This window comes from Tupaia chinensis, unplaced genomic scaffold (assembly GCF_000334495.1).
Source record: "Tupaia chinensis unplaced genomic scaffold, TupChi_1.0 Scaffold000207_1, whole genome shotgun sequence".
NCBI classification, from domain to species: domain Eukaryota; kingdom Metazoa; phylum Chordata; class Mammalia; order Scandentia; family Tupaiidae; genus Tupaia; species Tupaia belangeri.
This window is the reverse complement of record NW_006159682.1, coordinates 3,560,799-3,577,858: the sequence shown is the minus strand read 5'-3', so window position 1 is coordinate 3,577,858 and position 17,060 is coordinate 3,560,799. Positions and strand designations below refer to the sequence as shown.

The 17,060-nt window shown below is 44.3% G+C and overlaps 1 protein-coding gene across 2 annotated transcripts in view; it reads right to left on the bottom strand.

Annotated features, from left to right (window-relative positions):
- AGBL4 (AGBL carboxypeptidase 4) overlaps positions 1-17,060 on the bottom strand; it is a 1,284,896-nt gene that overhangs the window by 58,630 nt on the left and 1,209,206 nt on the right. The gene's annotated exons all lie outside the window — the stretch shown is intronic.

Sequence of the window (17,060 nt, the reverse complement as noted above, 5' to 3'; positions counted from 1 at the left end):
TACCACCTCCGAATCCCTACAGCCCTGGCTCTAGCCTGAGCCTCCACCACTCAGCTGTTACGACTTTCTCAACAGTTGGCTTGAGAGACATGGTAGTGCCCTAGGAGGGTGTGGAAGGTGCAGCCTACTTACGCCTGTGGTAACGTACTATCTGCCTGGACCTTGGACAGCTGCATACTTGCACTGTGTTTTGGGATTGTGCCCTTGTTCTCATCAGGGGACGCTATGAGAGCCAGCCTCATGACACTTGTGCTGGCAGCTGCTGAAGGAATTCTCACAAGGCCAGAGGCCACTGCCTCTTACTGGGCTTCCAACATGGATCCCTGCGTGAGATGTTTCCTTAAGAGCTCAAGGCTAGAAAATGCTTTGCATTGCTTTCTTTTGGTATAATTCACCACAAATGATAAATAAATGAGCAAGCAAACTAAACTAACTGACCCATGGACACACACACTGATGTCACATGGGGCTGCAGGAGATGATGCCTCCTCTCCACAAGCCTTCGCTGTAGGACACACTGGGAATGGAGACTGTCCTTGACATTCTGATACCCTCTGTCACTTAGTTCAGTTCACAGTCCCTGATCAGACTCTCAGACAAGAAACGGTTCTGTCCTCCCTTGGGGAGGCAGAAGAGAGAGACAGTGAGCCCTGAAAGACAGTTCTTTCAAGGTGAAGGTCAAGTCCTCACTTTTCTGAAAAGCTCAATAAGTGGCATTTGAATCTGAATTTAAACTGTGGTGTGAGGTGAGGGGAAAGAGGAGGAGGGAGAGAGAGAGAGGGAAGAATGGAAAAGAAAAAAGAGCAAAAGAGGTGGCCCCAAAGCTTGCAGCTGGAGAGAGATGTGAAAGGATGGGGTCACTGCCCTGGTCAGAGGCACTGCCTCCCCCCACTGCTTTTAATCCACATAATTCGTTAAGGTGTCAGAGCACCAAGTGACTTGTTCAAGGTCATTCAAGTAGAACATGCTGAATTCAAATGTGATTCAGTGCAAAACATTTCCATTATTTCCCTGAAGACAGGGAGCAAAGGAGGAAGGAAGAGAGAGAAAGGAAATGTGGAAGAGGTGGAATGAGACTAGAGAGGATAGGTAGGGACAAGACAGAAAGTGGAGAAGGTAAAAGAGGGGTGTAACAGAGCTAAATGTGAATGTATGTGTGTGAGAGAGTCAAATGGGAAGATGAAAAGACAAAAGAAAAAAGAGAGAGAAAAGGAAAAAAGAATGAGAGAGAGTGAAGAAAGGTGGTGTGGGCCAGCAGGAAGGATGCTTATGCAGAGAGACCCTTGGGACTTGGGAAGGAGATGCACCCCTCCCTCTCCATCCCCTCAGAGTTGCTTTAGGGTCCCTGATGCTCAGGTCTCAGCTCACACAAAGGACCAGCTCCCTTCCACTCTTCCATGCTGAGAGCTGAACTCTCACAGACAGCCATGCACCCAGGGGCCAGGAGAGGGCACTTCAACCTCAGGCAAATGTAGCCGAGCTGCAGGTGGTGGTCCCTGCAAGGCAAGTGGCAGAGGAAAGGAATGGGAGGGAGAGGCCTGACTCTGACTCAGTTCTGCTGGTTTCCAGCCCTGTGACCAGCACCTGTCCAGTGGAGCATGTCCCTGTGCACAGGCCTATGGACACAGGCTGGGCAGTGAAACTGATATAGGTCCTCCACGGCTGTCTTTTCTTTTTTTAGAGAGAGATATTTTGCTGTAGGGCATGTGAGCTTTTCAGAGAGACAGAGAGACAGAAAGTGAAAAATCATACCTCCCCCGCCCACACACACCCCGAGGGAGTGGCCACATCACAATCCCTTCTCCTCCATTCTCCTCTTGGGATTTTGAGCACACACGCACAAATGCCCAGCATGAGTTTTAAGCCACTGGGTCTGGGACTTGAATTGTGGTCGACTATGTGGGAGCACAGGAACGTAACCACTACGCCATCTGCTGATCCCACCCATGGCTCTCTTTATACTCACTCAGGACTTCCAGGCCCTGCTCCTGTGCTACCCTGTTCCAGATCTGCTTGCTGTCCTTAAAGGCAGCATGCCACCAACTTCTGCCTGAGCCCCCTTCCCTTCCTCCCTTTCACCAGGAACTGTCCCTTCTTTGAGTACACAGAGGAACAGTGTTTAAAATTGTTTTGTACCCATGACAGCATTTGATCTGCACCATCATTCACCAGGTGGACACAACAGGGAGAATGGGAAATGGAAGCACAAAGATGGAGTCAGTTGTCTCTTCTCGCAGTAAAAAATAAAACCGCTGGACTTCCCAGCTCTTAAATTTGATGAGAGCCAAAGTTCTTGAATGTTTTATCATGATTTGTTTCCTCAATACCAGAGTAAGGGGGTTTGCATATGCCGTCTCTATCTGAGTCCTAGGTATTGAAACGTGTCAAGACGAGCATTGGCTTCATCCTAGATCTTGACCTAGACTGAGTCCTAAGACTGATAATTAACGATTTTGTCCTGGTAAAAATGCTTTATTATGCACATAATTATAAAAATGGAGTTTGACACCATTGGGATAGCTGAGTATCCCCAAAACACTTTTAAGATTACTATTTTAGAATCTAAAAAAAACCTTCATGGAAAGTTCCATGGACCCTATAATCCAAAAATATTTCATCTCTTCTTATGGCCCAGGAATTTATTACCTAGATTTCACCCACTTCATTACTTAACTAGTAATAGTAAGATAACAGTATCGATTTCTGAGTGCTTACTAAGTTCCAGGTCATCTATTAGGCACCTGAGAATATTTTTTTGTTTGTTTCTATCTACTCAAAACAACTCTGTAACTTAAGTATCACAATAATTATTGTTACAAATGGGCAAACTGAGGTTCAGAAGACTATGCCAATTATCCAAGATCACACAACTGGTAAATAGCAGAACCAAGATTTGTACTCAGGTCAGCCTGGCTGAAAAAGGCCTGTTCCTTTTTATTCCGTTATCTAATAATGGCATAGGTTAGTTACATCTCAGCTACTAGTTCTCAACCTTATGGGTGGTTTATTCAAAGCAAGTGTCTTTTAGTAGGGCAACCTGAGTATTTAATATCAAAAAGAAAAAACAAATTCAAGCTTCTGGAAGGGCATAGCCCCACCACCTATGAACGATGTCACCCTGGCAGGCTTCCTCAGTCTGATGCTGACTTTTTTTACTTATAGAGGCAGGGCCTAGTCCTGGTTTAGGAGAGATATTAGGGGAAAAAAATGCATCTTCCTCCTCTGACCCCTGGATTCTTTGTTTATAAAAGAGAGATTATAATACTCATTTCTCTAGATTGTTGTGGAGAGCAAACGAGATGATGGTCTGATGTACTTTATACACTGAGAAGTGCTGTTCATTTCTGGATTCTGTAGGAACTTTGTAAATTCTCTTATACTTTGTTTTGAATAGAAATCTAAGCATCCTCCGTCTCCTCTCTCCTCTCACTGACTCACAGCAAAATCTGCATAGATCGAGTGCTTTGTTCCTGACCCCCTCCTCCTTCCAAGTTCCAACCTCCCAGCCATGACTCCCACCTCATGTCTCTTGAGACACATCAACAAGCGAAGCACGGCCACAACCTCGGCTAAAGGCCCTTGTCTCAGACAGAGTTGGCAGCTGCCTCCTCTTATTGGCAGCACATTTATCATCTTGAGGAAAATATTGACGGATAAGAAATCCCAGACAGGCAGCATGTCTCGGCCTGGCACGCAGCCTGAAGTGAGATTTGAGGTTCTGGTTCCTGGTCTTTCTGGAAGAAGGGGAAGACCGATGGTCCTGTGGACAATGGTCTGTGCCCCCAGGAGTTTTGACCAAATTCCAGGGCTGACTGTGCACAGCGTGTAGGAAATGTTCAATAAATATGAGTTAGATCTAAATTAAACAAACTCTTTGAATGGAGGCCCTTTGTCCAAACCCTTCATTTTCAGATGAGATTCTGGGGTGGATAGTGACTTGCTCAAGATTGCATAGCAAGTCAGTGACAGAGATCAGAGTGATAAGGTTCGTGGCTCATGGCTCTCACATCAGAATACCGCCCATTACACAACAATGCCAGTAGGAGATACCCCGCAACCTCTGGTCAGATGGTATAATCTGCAGAACTGGATCTTGGTCCCTTAGAGGAATCAGGAAGGAGGGGATCCTTTAACTTGTCTTCCAGAGCCAATAGTCCAGGAAACACAGAGAAGGCAGGCAGGGGGGTAGCTACTTGGTGAGGTGCTGAGGCATTTGCTCAGGTACACTCCCGGCTCCAGCTGACCCCATCCAACTGTCCTCCTCACTGCTGCCATGGCACTCTCCCTGCATACTGGTGTGACTGCACTGCACTTCACCAACTGGTTCCCGCATCTCTCTCTAGCCTCATCCCTTCTTATTCACTAATTGGCTCCCCCCAGGGCCCATACATGTGCAAAGGAAGGAAGCAGCTCCCTGGGTGCCCTGGATTTTGTACATGCTGCTCTGTCTGCACGGCCCTCTGTTCCTTTCTCATCATTTTAGACTTCAAGTGATGGTGCTTCCTTGCTGCACCCACTCCCATACCATAGCCCCAAGGTCGGGTTAGTGACTTCTTCTATCCACATTTTATGCTCCCTCTGTCCTAATGCTGTCCTGTGGTCACTCTTTGGCTTGTCTGCTCCACTGCACAGGGATCTTCTTCAGGCATGGTCATGACCACTCAGAAACAAGCACAGGGCCTGATGTATAATAGCTGCTCAATAAATACAGCCTTGGGTTCTAGTCCCTTCCTCTCCATTTCCATATAGAAGTTCAGAAGGGAGTTGCCTCCTACTGGCCCCTGCTTGGACCTCTAGGGCCACATAGGACAGATCTACTTCCTCTGTCCCATAATAGCTCTTTAGAGATTTAACCAAAGTAAATATGTAGCTCCCAAATGTCTTTTCTCCAAGAAACATACCCCAATTCTTTCACCAGTTCCTCATAGCTTTGTGCAATATAGCCATTGTCTTTGTTGGTACCCAGAACTGTCCTGGGTTTAACAATGAAAGTCCTCTGCTCCAGGAAACTACTCAGTCCTGGGCAAATTGGGACAGTTGGTAAATCTAGCTTTCTGTTCATTTTCCCACCTGATGCCTCAGAGACAGCATACCATTTATCAACATCTCACCCAGAATGGGGGCCAGAATTAAACCCAGACCTTCAGTAGCCAATGACACAGCAGGACAAACAAAGTCCATCACCTTTTTGCTCCCCAAATCTGCTCCTATTAATTCAGCTAGTGTTGGCATCAGTTTTGGCAGGATAGAATGTGCTAGATACAGGGGCTGATCCCTTGACCTATTGATCAATACCAACCTTAACAGTGCCAGTTAAGATGCCCAAATCATTTCACTACATAAGAAACCTCATTTTCCCAAATCACTATTTCCTAAAGCTTGTTCTATTTTTATTTCTTTTACACTAAAGGCAGAAATTAGTCAACACCTTTGTTCTAAATACTGCCTAAGGCCCTCCCCTCAAGTGTTCCAGGCATTCTCCCTTTCAGTAGTTATTTACTAAATGCCTACCATCTAGGAGAATCACTCTTACTGTGCTTTGGGCTGATCAAAGTTAGGCCCAAACATGCAATTGTTTGGAACTGATCTTGGGTAAAATTCTTCTACTTTTGGGGCTCTCCCCACATTTGCACAAGTAGGAATATAAGTAGCTGCTGATGTGTAAGTATACAAGTGAACATGAATGTAGACAAATAGTTTCAAGCTCCTTAGGAACCAGCCAGGCTCTCTTCTGACCGTTACCTAACAGCTGTGATCCTGAAACAATATCAACTCATTTTATCATCAACTTGGTTTCCATGGAGCCTTGCTGTGCTGCTAGTGAAAGCTGACAGTTATCACTATAAAGTAACTTTACAACTTTGTAATTTGTAGCTCTCTGCTGACAGTAATATTAACAGCATTTCGAATTATGGCTATAAACTTGACAACAGCAGATAAAACCCTTAGAAACCTCATTTTGGAGGATGAGGGAGACTGGGCGAAGGTAATGCCATGTTGGTTTTCCAGGCCTGGGACAGCAGGCGTTTAGAGATCAGGGCACACTTTGATCTGGAGGTGGGAGGTGGTCAGTCCCAGGCAGGACTTACAAAAAGGGCAAGGCAGCTCAGTCTGGCACCAAGAGAGGGTCTGGGTGGCACCCTGCAGAACCTTGTCTGTGTGATCAGGGCTTACACCTAGGTCAGTGCTGTGGACAGGTGCTGCAGAGAAGGGTTACAGGGGGGTAGAGAATAGAAAGAGCTGGTTGGTGAGTCCCAACCTCTGTGGGGTTCATTAAAAGGTTTTTATCCTACAGGAAATGGAGGGAAACTGGGATGACTGTGGAGCAGGGAGGAAAAGGAGACAAAAGCCTACCAGACAGAATGGAGAGAGCACACACTTTGAACTAGACCAATCTGGATATAAATTCTTACTCTACCACTTAGAAGTAGTATAGCCCTGGGCATGGTATTTTGATTTTTCTGGCTTTGGTTTCCCTGCTCGTAAAATAGAGGTACTATCTCAAAGGCCCAGATAACAGGACTCTTTATCTATCATCTATCTATCTATCTATCATCTATCTATCTATCTATTCTATCTATCTATCTATCTATCTATCTATCTATCTATCTATCTATCTATCTATCTATCTATCTATCTATCTATCTATCTATCTATCTATCTATCTATCTATCTATCTATCTATCTATCTATCTATCTATCTATCTATCTATCTATCTATCTATCTATCTATCTATCTATCTATCTATCTATCTATCTATCTATCTATCTATCTATCTATCTATCTATCTATCTATCTATCTATCTATCTATCTATCTATCTATCTATCTATCTATCTATCTATCTATCTATCTATCTATCTCTATCATCTATTACTATCTATCTATCATCTATCTATCTATATTTATCTATCATCTATCTATATCTACCCATCACCTATCTATCTATATCTATCTATCTATCTTTCTTTCTTTCTTTCTTTCTTTCTTTCTTTCTTTCTTTCTTTCTTTCTTTCTTTTTCTTTCTTTTATTTAAGTAGAAACAAACTTGAAGATCACATTATTCCATCTCCTATTCTAAAAGTAGGAAAATTAGAACCCAGAATAAGGAATAGACTTCCCCAAACCCACCTGGCAAGTTACAGGCAAAACCAATGCCCTAGTACAAGGATCCTGACCCTTTCTGAGAAGCCCATTCTCAGTGTTATTATAGTTACTGTAACAGTTGTTGGTCATTCATTCATTCAGTCAGCCAGTCAGCAAGCATTCATGTTTAAAGATCAAACTCTAGTCTCAATAGCCCTGCTAGAGTAGCTTATGGAAGCACATTTCTGCATGTGTCTACAGGCCACATGTTTTAATCATATACTTTCAGATTGGCAGCTCTTCACACGACCACAGTTCAAGTCCAGGACCTAGCGGCTTGCTTTCTCACTTTCTCTTTCTCTCTCTGTTCCTCTCTGGTCAAATTAAAATGAATAAAGTTAAATAAAATAAGCTTTTTTTTTTTTAAAAGATCAAACTCTAGTCAACATCTGCAGGGAAGAGAAAAAAAATCAATAGACTTATTCCCAAAACTTGTAATTGAAAGCTTTTTTATTTCTTCCTTTAAATATTAAAACTTTGATGCTGGGTATGACAAACAAGAAATAACCTAGTTATCTTTAGATGCTAAATAGGTCAAACCTGACTGTTTCCTACTATTCTTTCCTCCACCTAAAAACTGCAGCCTCTTTCCCAGAAAAGTGTAAACCAAGGCAGAACCCCAGCCCCCCTGACACACACATGCTGATAATGCTCCTGAACAGCACAGACCACATAACTCATTGTGCTATTACTGAGCCAAGTGGTCTAGCTAATGCTGGGTGCGGCCTGCTTCCACTTCATTCATTCATTTATTTACATTCACGGGGAGCCTACATAGTAGCAAGCTTTGGTTGGAGATATCATGTGATTTAACCAAGGTCATACAGCTTGGCATAGGGGTGGGAATGAATCAAGGATTCAGACTCATTCCTTTTAGCAACTCACGTGGAAGCCTATTTTGACCATATACACCAACAAAATGATTTTCTTCACTGTGACTTTACAGTATTCTGTAGAAAATTCGATTGAGTCTCCAAAGCCCAGGACTGTCTCCAGAATTCAGGCTCAACTTCCTACCATAATTCTCCATTTGGATGTCACTGAGTCTCTCATATTTAACATGTCGCACAGCTCAAAACATCCCCTTCCCCAACCCCTTTCTCCAAATCTGGTTCTAAATAATTGGTTTTATCACCACGTTGTTCAAGTAAAAATCATAGACATTTGAGGTCCAGCAGATGGTGTAGCAGTTACATCACTGGGATCCCACATGGCCAATTGCATTTTGGTCCCAGACCTGGTGGCTTAAAATTCAGCCAGATGTATGTGCATGTGTAACCAAGATCCTGGGAGGAGAATGGGGGAGAAGGGATTGTGGTGTGGCCATCTCCCCAGGGGGTGACTTCTCACTTTCCCTCTCACCGTCTCTGTTTCTATTTCTTTCTCTCACAAGTACATGTGCTCTAAGGCAAAAAACTCTACAAAAAAAAAAAAATCATGCACATTGGGCTGACTCCATGGTCTGGTGGTTAAGGCAGCCAGATTCCACAAGGCCAACTATGTGGTTCAAGTCCTGGACCTAATGACTTGAAAAACATGGCATGTATGTGCATGCCCAAAATCCCCAAAGGAAGGAGAAATGGGAGAGAAGAGATTGAGGCATGACTGTGTCCCATGGGAAGTGCTTTTTCTTCTCCCTCTCTCTTTGTCTCTCTCTGGCAAGCATACATGCTCTCTAGCAGAAAACACAAATAAACAAACAAAACAAAACAAAATAAAACAAAACACAAACATACCCACCTCTTCTTTGCCTCTTCCTTGTACCCCATAAACAAGCAACCAAGGATACTTAATCCTATTAAAATGGAACTGTTTTCATCTGAGATCCCTAGAAAACTACAGATACCACATTTCAAAGTAAGGTATGAAACCACCATACAGGACCTACAAAAACAAACCAGAAAGCCAGTTTTGCAACCTTGAGCTCACTTTAGGACAAGACAGCCAGTGGAGGGTTGCAGTGACCACAGTAGGGAGAGACACCAGATCACCAGGGACTACAGAAGGAATCACAAGAAACAGGACTGAGCATGTGCATCTGTCCACAACGGATCTCCAGAACTAGGAGGGAAAGGCCTAAAGAAGTTCACAAGCAACTGCCTATACCTTCTCCGGAGAGTATTAGTTGTCTAACACTTTTTTTGCCTGTTTCCATCTCTTCTCCACCCTGTCTAATCTTGGAGGGATGAATAACTACTGTTAGTTAGATGGGGTTAAAAGACTGGATGCTGGGACCAGCAGTTGGCGTAATGGCTATGTCACTAGACTCCCATATAGTCGACTATGATTTGAGTCCCAGACCCAGTGCCTTAATCTCATGCCAGGCATGTGTACATGTGTGCCCAAAATCCCAAGAGGAAAATGGAGGAGAAGGGATTGCTACTATCCCTGCTTGGGGGTGATTTCTCACTTTCTGTCTCTCTGTCTTTCTGGTGAGCACACATGCCTGATAGCAAAAACCTCTCAAAAAAAAAAAAAAAAAGCCTGGATGCCAAGTCAGAGAAGAAGAACTCAACCAGACCCTAACCTTGGTCTCCCATCATTAGCCAATTTGAGAAAGGCCTGGGCTAGAGGCAGGAAGGGCTTTTACTTTGAAGAGGCGTGGTATTTTTGATTGGACCGGACATAGTCATTGCTGAACTGAGACTATTTTGTGACTAGAATTAATTAGAGAACTTTTAATTTCCTGAGTGATTGGAAGCTCATGGGACCTGCCAGAGCTTTCATATCTCTAGATCTATAATCTATATCTATCTATTTATAAGGCTAATGGGAGACAAAAAATAAAGTTGTTTCATGATTGGACCCTGTGAGTGCTGCTTGCTCAATGTGCCTGTTACATATTTCACAAATCTTACCCTCCATGATCTTGCTTTGCCTACGTTTACGGATCACTAGCTACTTCGGGCCCAGCCCCAGCGACCCTTCACTACCCTTCAGTGCTTTGGACATAGCATAGCATCATCTCTCTGGCAACTGGGCTCTCTCCTGTAGTGTGTGTTCTCTCTCTACCACGAAGGCTGCTCCAGCCTCTCTTCTCTGATCTCTATCCCATTCGGCCTGGAGGTCTGAGCCCTAGTTTCTCGTCCTTCATGAAGTCTTTCTTCCTACTCCCTCCCTCAACACTCTCAGATGACTCCCAAGAGCTTCCGCAGCCCCTGGAGTTTCTCCCGGCCAGAGCACTTACACTGCTGTGATGCTGTTGTCTGTTTATCTTTCTCCCTCACCTTGAAACTGACTTCTTAAAGGCAGAAACCATGCCTTTATTCATGTGTCTATTTCTAGCATCTAATGAGGTTTTCCCCTCATTTAATTTGCCAGAGGACACATGTGCTCACCAGACAGAGACAGAGAGAGAGGGAAAGTGAGAAGACGTGGCTTGACTCCCCTTGGGGGGATGTTCATGCCACAAACCCTTCTCCTCCATTTCTCCTTTTGGGATTTTGAACACACACACACACACGGCATGTTTTTCAAGCTGTCTTGATCTGGGCCTTGAACCACATAGTCAGCCACATAGGATCTAGCCACCTTACCTACCATGCCACCGGCTGGTCCGTGTCTAATGACTTTCATTGGATGAATAAGTGAACAAAGGTATCTGTAATATCTGATGCATGTTTCAGAGGACCCAGAGCAAGCTATATAGTGAGATCTGAATTGAGAGCAATCCAATGAACTGAGTTTGAAATCTGAGGCTCTTCTCTTGGCCACACCAGCTATATCCCTCTCCTAGAGCTAATGATTTCTGATTTCAGTGTGTCCACAGCCACAAGACTGGGTAGAAACCATTCTGCTCAGGACCCAAGGCCTCTGTTTTCAATGTTTTCCTCATCCATTATGTCAAAGAGCTATTTCCTTTTGGCTTGTAATCAGGCCATAAACAAAGGCCAGAGAAGCTCTGGGTTACTTTATGATTCCAGCTTAGCCTTTCTCTCTCTCTCTCTCTTTAAATCATTTGAACAGAGCATATTTATTACTTGGCAGGCCAGTAAAATGTAAATAGGATTTGCTGAAGAATGGTCCAAAATTCTCAGGAATTTATCATTTCACAACAACAACAAAAACAACAAATGACAGGAAGGAAAAGCAAGGAGGGAACTAATACCTCATGGCACTGAGTATGTGCCTGGTGATTCATCTGCATTCTCCCATGCTGCCCTCACAACAGCCCTGTGAAGTAAATAATCATCCTAGCATTGCAGAAAAACCAAAGTTCAGAGTGGTTAAACAACTGGGTTAGGGCCCTTGGTGAGAATGATGCAACACAGAACTTGCACACAGGACTCTGACACCAGAGATATATCCTGTCACATCCCAGACAGGTGGGAGTTCCAGAGGCCACTAGCCAGTGCAGCAGTCTCTTAGGATGTTCCATTTTTACGTTCTGTTGAAAGCTATGGCCCCTTCCTCCCAAGAAATGAGCTTTGCATGTTTACGTGCAGCTTTGCATACATTTTAGATGGCTCATGGCTTTTCTAAAAGCCCTATCTCTGGGCCCCTCAATTAAAAATTTCTAAACTGAAGGAATGAAAATAGCTGTCAGCATGGCATGATCAGCTATCCAGGACACTTTCGTATTCATTTTCCTTGTTAGATGAAAAACTCTTGCACTCATGGAATCACTGAACTTTAACACTCACTAAATAATACAGTTATGGTTTCTTAATATCATAAACTGATCTAAGCCCAGAACTATCTAACTTAGATTTTAGAATCAGTAAACTCTTAGGCTGGCAGAGCTGGAAAAGATCAAAATAGTAGTCAAATTCTATGACAGATGATACAGGTAGGAAGTATTAGCCATTGAGGCCAAGAGAGGAGACAAGGCTACCCAGTAAGTGGTGGAGTCAAGATTCAAACCCCAGTTGCTGACTTCAAAACCAGGTCATGAGTTAAAGTTCCAACCAACAGAAAGAAAACCATGCAGTCTGCATGGGGCTAAGAAAAGTGGAAACAGGAACATTTGCTGAGTACCTACCAGATGCCAGACAATACTAGGGACTATAGATACAATGCATTGTTTTGCCCTCCCAATATCCCTGCAAGGGGGGTATTATTATTTTATATGGAAGAAAAGGCTCAGAGGCAAGATAACCAGCCCCGGGACCAGCAGTTAGTGTAATGGCTATGTCACTGGACTCCCACGTAGTCGACCACGGTTCGCGTCCCGGACCCGGTGGCTTAAAACTCACGCCAGGCATGTGTGCATGCGTGCCCAAGATCCCGAGAGGAGAATGGAGGAGAAAGGATTGCAGCATGGCTATCCCCTCGGGGGGGGGGGGGGGGGGGGTTTCTAGCTTTTTGCTGAGTACCTACCAGATGCCAGACAATACTAGGGACTATAGATACAATGCATTGTTTTGCCCTCCCAATATCCCTGCAAGGGGGGTATTATTATTTTATATGGAAGAAAAGGCTCAGAGGCAAGATAACCAGCCCCGGGACCAGCAGTTAGTGTAATGGCTATGTCACTGGACTCCCACGTAGTCGACCACGGTTCGCGTCCCGGACCCGGTGGCTTAAAACTCACGCCAGGCATGTGTGCATGCGTGCCCAAGATCCCGAGAGGAGAATGGAGGAGAAAGGATTGCAGCATGGCTATCCCCTCGGGGGGGGGGGGGGGGGGGATTTCTCGCTTTCTCTCTCTCTGTCTCTCTCTGTCTGTCTGGCGAGCACACGCACCCTATAGCAAAAAACTCTCAAAAAAAAAAAAAATGATAACCAGCCCAAGGTCACAGAGCTAGGTATACATCAGTGATTGTGTCCATGGCTTTATCACTATAATGTAGTGGAGAAAGGAAGTCAGAGAGCAAGACCCTGGCCATGTTTAGCTGGTGCTTTTCTAGGGAGAAACAGTGAACTGAAAGACACATATGCCCTGGTGTGTGGGGAGATGGATACTATTATGGGCCTGAGTGAAATATTCCTCAGAATTCCCACCTCTCCCAGTCCCTCATCTGGCTTCCATGTGTCCTGATACTGGGAGGGAGGGCACACTGGATGACAGACACAAGAAACCCCATCTGGGAACTGTATGTCTCCCTGTTGTGTGAACCAGCTGGTGTTCTGTGGTTAAGGCCCTCAATTGTGATGACCTTACCAATGCCCTTTACCCCATGAACCCTGCAACACAACCACTGACTTGCTCTAATAGCTGTATCTACCTTCTTTAACATGAATGTCAGTCCTCATTCACATTTGTATAAACCTTTCCAATGCTTTTACCAATAGGCACCTAAAAATAAGTTTACAGTGCACATTCATGTACTTTATTTCCTTTAAACTTCATTGCAACTCAGTGACGTTAAGAACTATTTTGTCCTTTTGTTACCAATTAGGAAACTGAGGCCCAGTGAGGTTCTGCAACTTGCTCCACATAGCACATCCAAGTGACTGAGCCAGGCCTCAAATCTAGACACGTCTGACTCTTAAAATCTGTTCTCGTTGCATAACACCATTCTTTTTTGCAAATATTTCTATTTCACTCTCATAGCAGGGGTTGAGAAAGTGTGAAAGTCCTCTGTTCCTTTGTAAAGGTGAGGGAGCTCACCTCAGAGAGGTTAGAGGACTTGCTGAAGGGCACTGTCTGGGATGATGCTGGTGTTGTCATCAGAATCCAAGTCTCCTGACTCCCAGTCTAGAGGACACTTTCTCCCAGACCATATTGCCATTCCCATCAGACCATGTAATTTCTTTTTCTGATTGGGACATGGAGCCAGCAGCCAACAAAGATCACAATCTGTCTGCCTGAAGTCACCCTCTGTTATGAGATGAGAGTTTTTAAAAAATATATTTCAAACAGGAACCAGGTTAAATCACTCTGTGTGCATCGAATTAGTCTGAGCTACCCTGGTGCAGCTCCGGGCTCCTCCTCTCCATCCTCTGGATGATGGAACAAGTCAGGAGGCTCTAAGAGCACCACGACCTCCTCAGCTTGTGCACAGCCTTCCAGCCATCCTAACCTGTTCTCATCACTAGTTCCTGTCTCTGTACTACCAGTCCAACCACTACCAAGTCTTCTCAGTCCCATGTTCTAAAGATTTCACCATTACCACCCTCTCTAGGCCTGAATTATCTCCCACCAAGATTGCCCTAATAGCCTCCTACTGTATGGTCCTACTTACAGTCTTGTCTCTCCAATCTATGCTTCCCACTGCAGCCAGGGTAGTTTCCTACTTGGATTAAAAACCTTCTACTGCTCTCCATTTCCTTCACACTCAAATGTGAATTCCCTATAGCTCACCATTTCATTCTTTTATCTCCTGTATCTGAGGTCCTTCAACCATGGTAACCTCCCATTCTCCCCTCTCTGTCTGTGATATCCTGTCCCTAACAACTCACCCAACTCAATTTGACTAGTTTCTACTCAATTTTTTAAAAGAATTATTTATTTAATTTTATTCATCTTTATTATCTTTTAATTTGCTATATGGCACACATGCTCACCAGAGAGAGAGAAAGTAAGAAAGCAAGCCTCTAGGTTCAGGGCTCAAACTACAGTTGGCCGTATGAGTCCAGTGCCTCAACCACCATGTCACCTGCTGGCCCCTCTACTTAATCTTAAAAGCTCAGTTTGGATGTATTTTCCACTGCAAAGCCTTTCTTGACCCCAGAAGGAGTTTTTGTCCTTATTATGTTCACTGCTACATTCTTTGCATCTAGAATTTTACCTGACCTACAGCAGGCATGGCATATTAACAAAATATATTTATTAAATGAAAGTATTCCATTGCCTTCTAGAATCCTTCCACCACAGGACTTACCATAAATTTTATAATTGCTTCTTTCCTTCTTGGTCTCCCCAAGATACCTGGGGAAGAAAAATCTTTAAAATCTCTGTGAGTCAGAACCACGCTTTCTTCTCCTTATGCAACTTTAAGACAAAGTCTTACTATGTTGAATCTTCTTGCCTCAGCTTCCCAAGTAGCTGGGACTACAGGCATGTACTGTGCCTGGGTTTTTAGGGTGAGCCAATGATCAAACCTGGGTTTCCCATGTGCCTCAGCCTGTTGAGTAGCAGTGTCAACCAGCATGCACTACTATGGCTGGGCTGGGAACCAAACCTTCTTGTTCCTTTAGGTACCTTGTATGATTCTTGGCACATACTAATGGTGTCTTCACATTTGGTAAATGAGGATTAGCTGTTTGGGGTGGAAACCTTGGGTCTGGGCCGAGGAAAGCACATTTCACCAAGAAACAATTTACTTCTAACACAAAAGCATGTCAGAGGTGCCAAGAAAGAGTAGGAGAACCTATCAAGTTGGACATCAGAAATCAACAACAAACTACGTGCTGGCCTCTTCTGCAGGAACCATGTCTGTTCTCAACAAGGACTGCAGAATCTCCTTTTTGGTGCACAGTCTCAAACTCTTCTTTCAGGCGACTCCCTAAACCTCCCTGGTCACAATATAATGGGAGAGCGAAGCAAGCACAGTGTGGAAGGAGACCTGTGCATGTATTATAGGAGTTGGGGGATCCTGGAGAAGTCATGGGCTACACATCATCCAGTGTGTTGTATTGGGGGAGTTGGGAGAAGAGGGAAGAGGAGCAGAGAGGTACATGAGAGAGGGCCATGACTTTGGAAACCATTGGTCCTCTGCCTCAGAGCAGAGTCTGCTCCCTCAGCCTTGCTGAGCCAGGTGGGTATTAAAGTGACCTTCAGATGATCATCTCAGTCTTGATGACTGTAGGAGAATCTCAGTTCTTATCATCATCTTACAGTGCTCTATATGGTTACACCTGACCTACCCTCTGCCAGCCCTTCCCTCTGGGCCATTAACTTGCCTCTCACGTTCCCAGCAAGCCAGTTGGATCCCAAGAGTCATGAGGCAAGGACTGGCTGACTGGACAAGTCGCATGTCATGCCATGACCAGAAAGGATGCTTTCCTGCCCAGAGCATGGTAGGAACTCCATAAACACTAAGTGTTGAAGCAAGGCTAAACAAGGCATCTCTACTTCTGAGGAGAGAGAATTTGCACATGTGCAGTGCTCATTTAATCCTTTTTCTATCTCCTCCCTCAACTATAATTTTTCTCTGAGAAAACTAAGTAGGAGCAATAGGTCAACTCAAAAACCAGAGATTAAGAAAAGCAGACTTTTTAGCAGCCCTGATGCAGTGGCCTTGAAATTAAAATCAACATCCAGGAAGCAAAAATCCCTAAAAAGTCAAACAAACTAGAAAGTAACCTCTAATTTCATCATGGCCAGCTTGGAAATTTTCAGAGAAATTTTACCAGGAAACTCAAAGAAAAAGTTACATTTCAAAGGAAACAGAAAGGCGGAGAAAAAGATGCACAGATGATATGAGAGGAAGGGCAGGGAAGACAGAGGTCTGGCAAACAGGAGAGGAGAGGAAGATGGGAAGAGGGAAGGCCAAAAGGGGAGGAGGAAGAGGAAATAAGATGTAGGGAGAAAAAAACACAGGCCAGGCAAGGAGGAGAGATAAATGGAGACAGGGCGGGAAGAAAAAATAAGTAAAAGGAAAAACAATGAGCAGAGAAAAGAGAAAGTGAGAGTGAGAGCACAGGAAGACAGAGACGAAAAGATAAAAGATAGCTTTATATGTTCAGAGTTAGATCACCCAGCTCAACCCTAGGGGCAGTCATGTAGTCATCCAGCCTTTACACTTACATACCTTGGATGCCAGAGACTCACTGCCCCATGAGAAGGGAGGGAAGAGAAAGCTGAGAGCAACTTAACACGTGGGAGGGCTGTGGGCCCAGAGGTAAGACTTGCAGCATGGTACAGAAAGCTGTAAGGGATGGGGATGTTGTCATGAAAGGCAGGGCAGATGGGACAATCCAGAGATACCATAGCAAAACCAGTCTCTTGCGTTTTTTTAAAAAAGAGGTTTTTGCCTTAGGGTACAAGCACTGGGGGGTGGGGGTGAGTGGGGTGGAGGAGGGAAAGA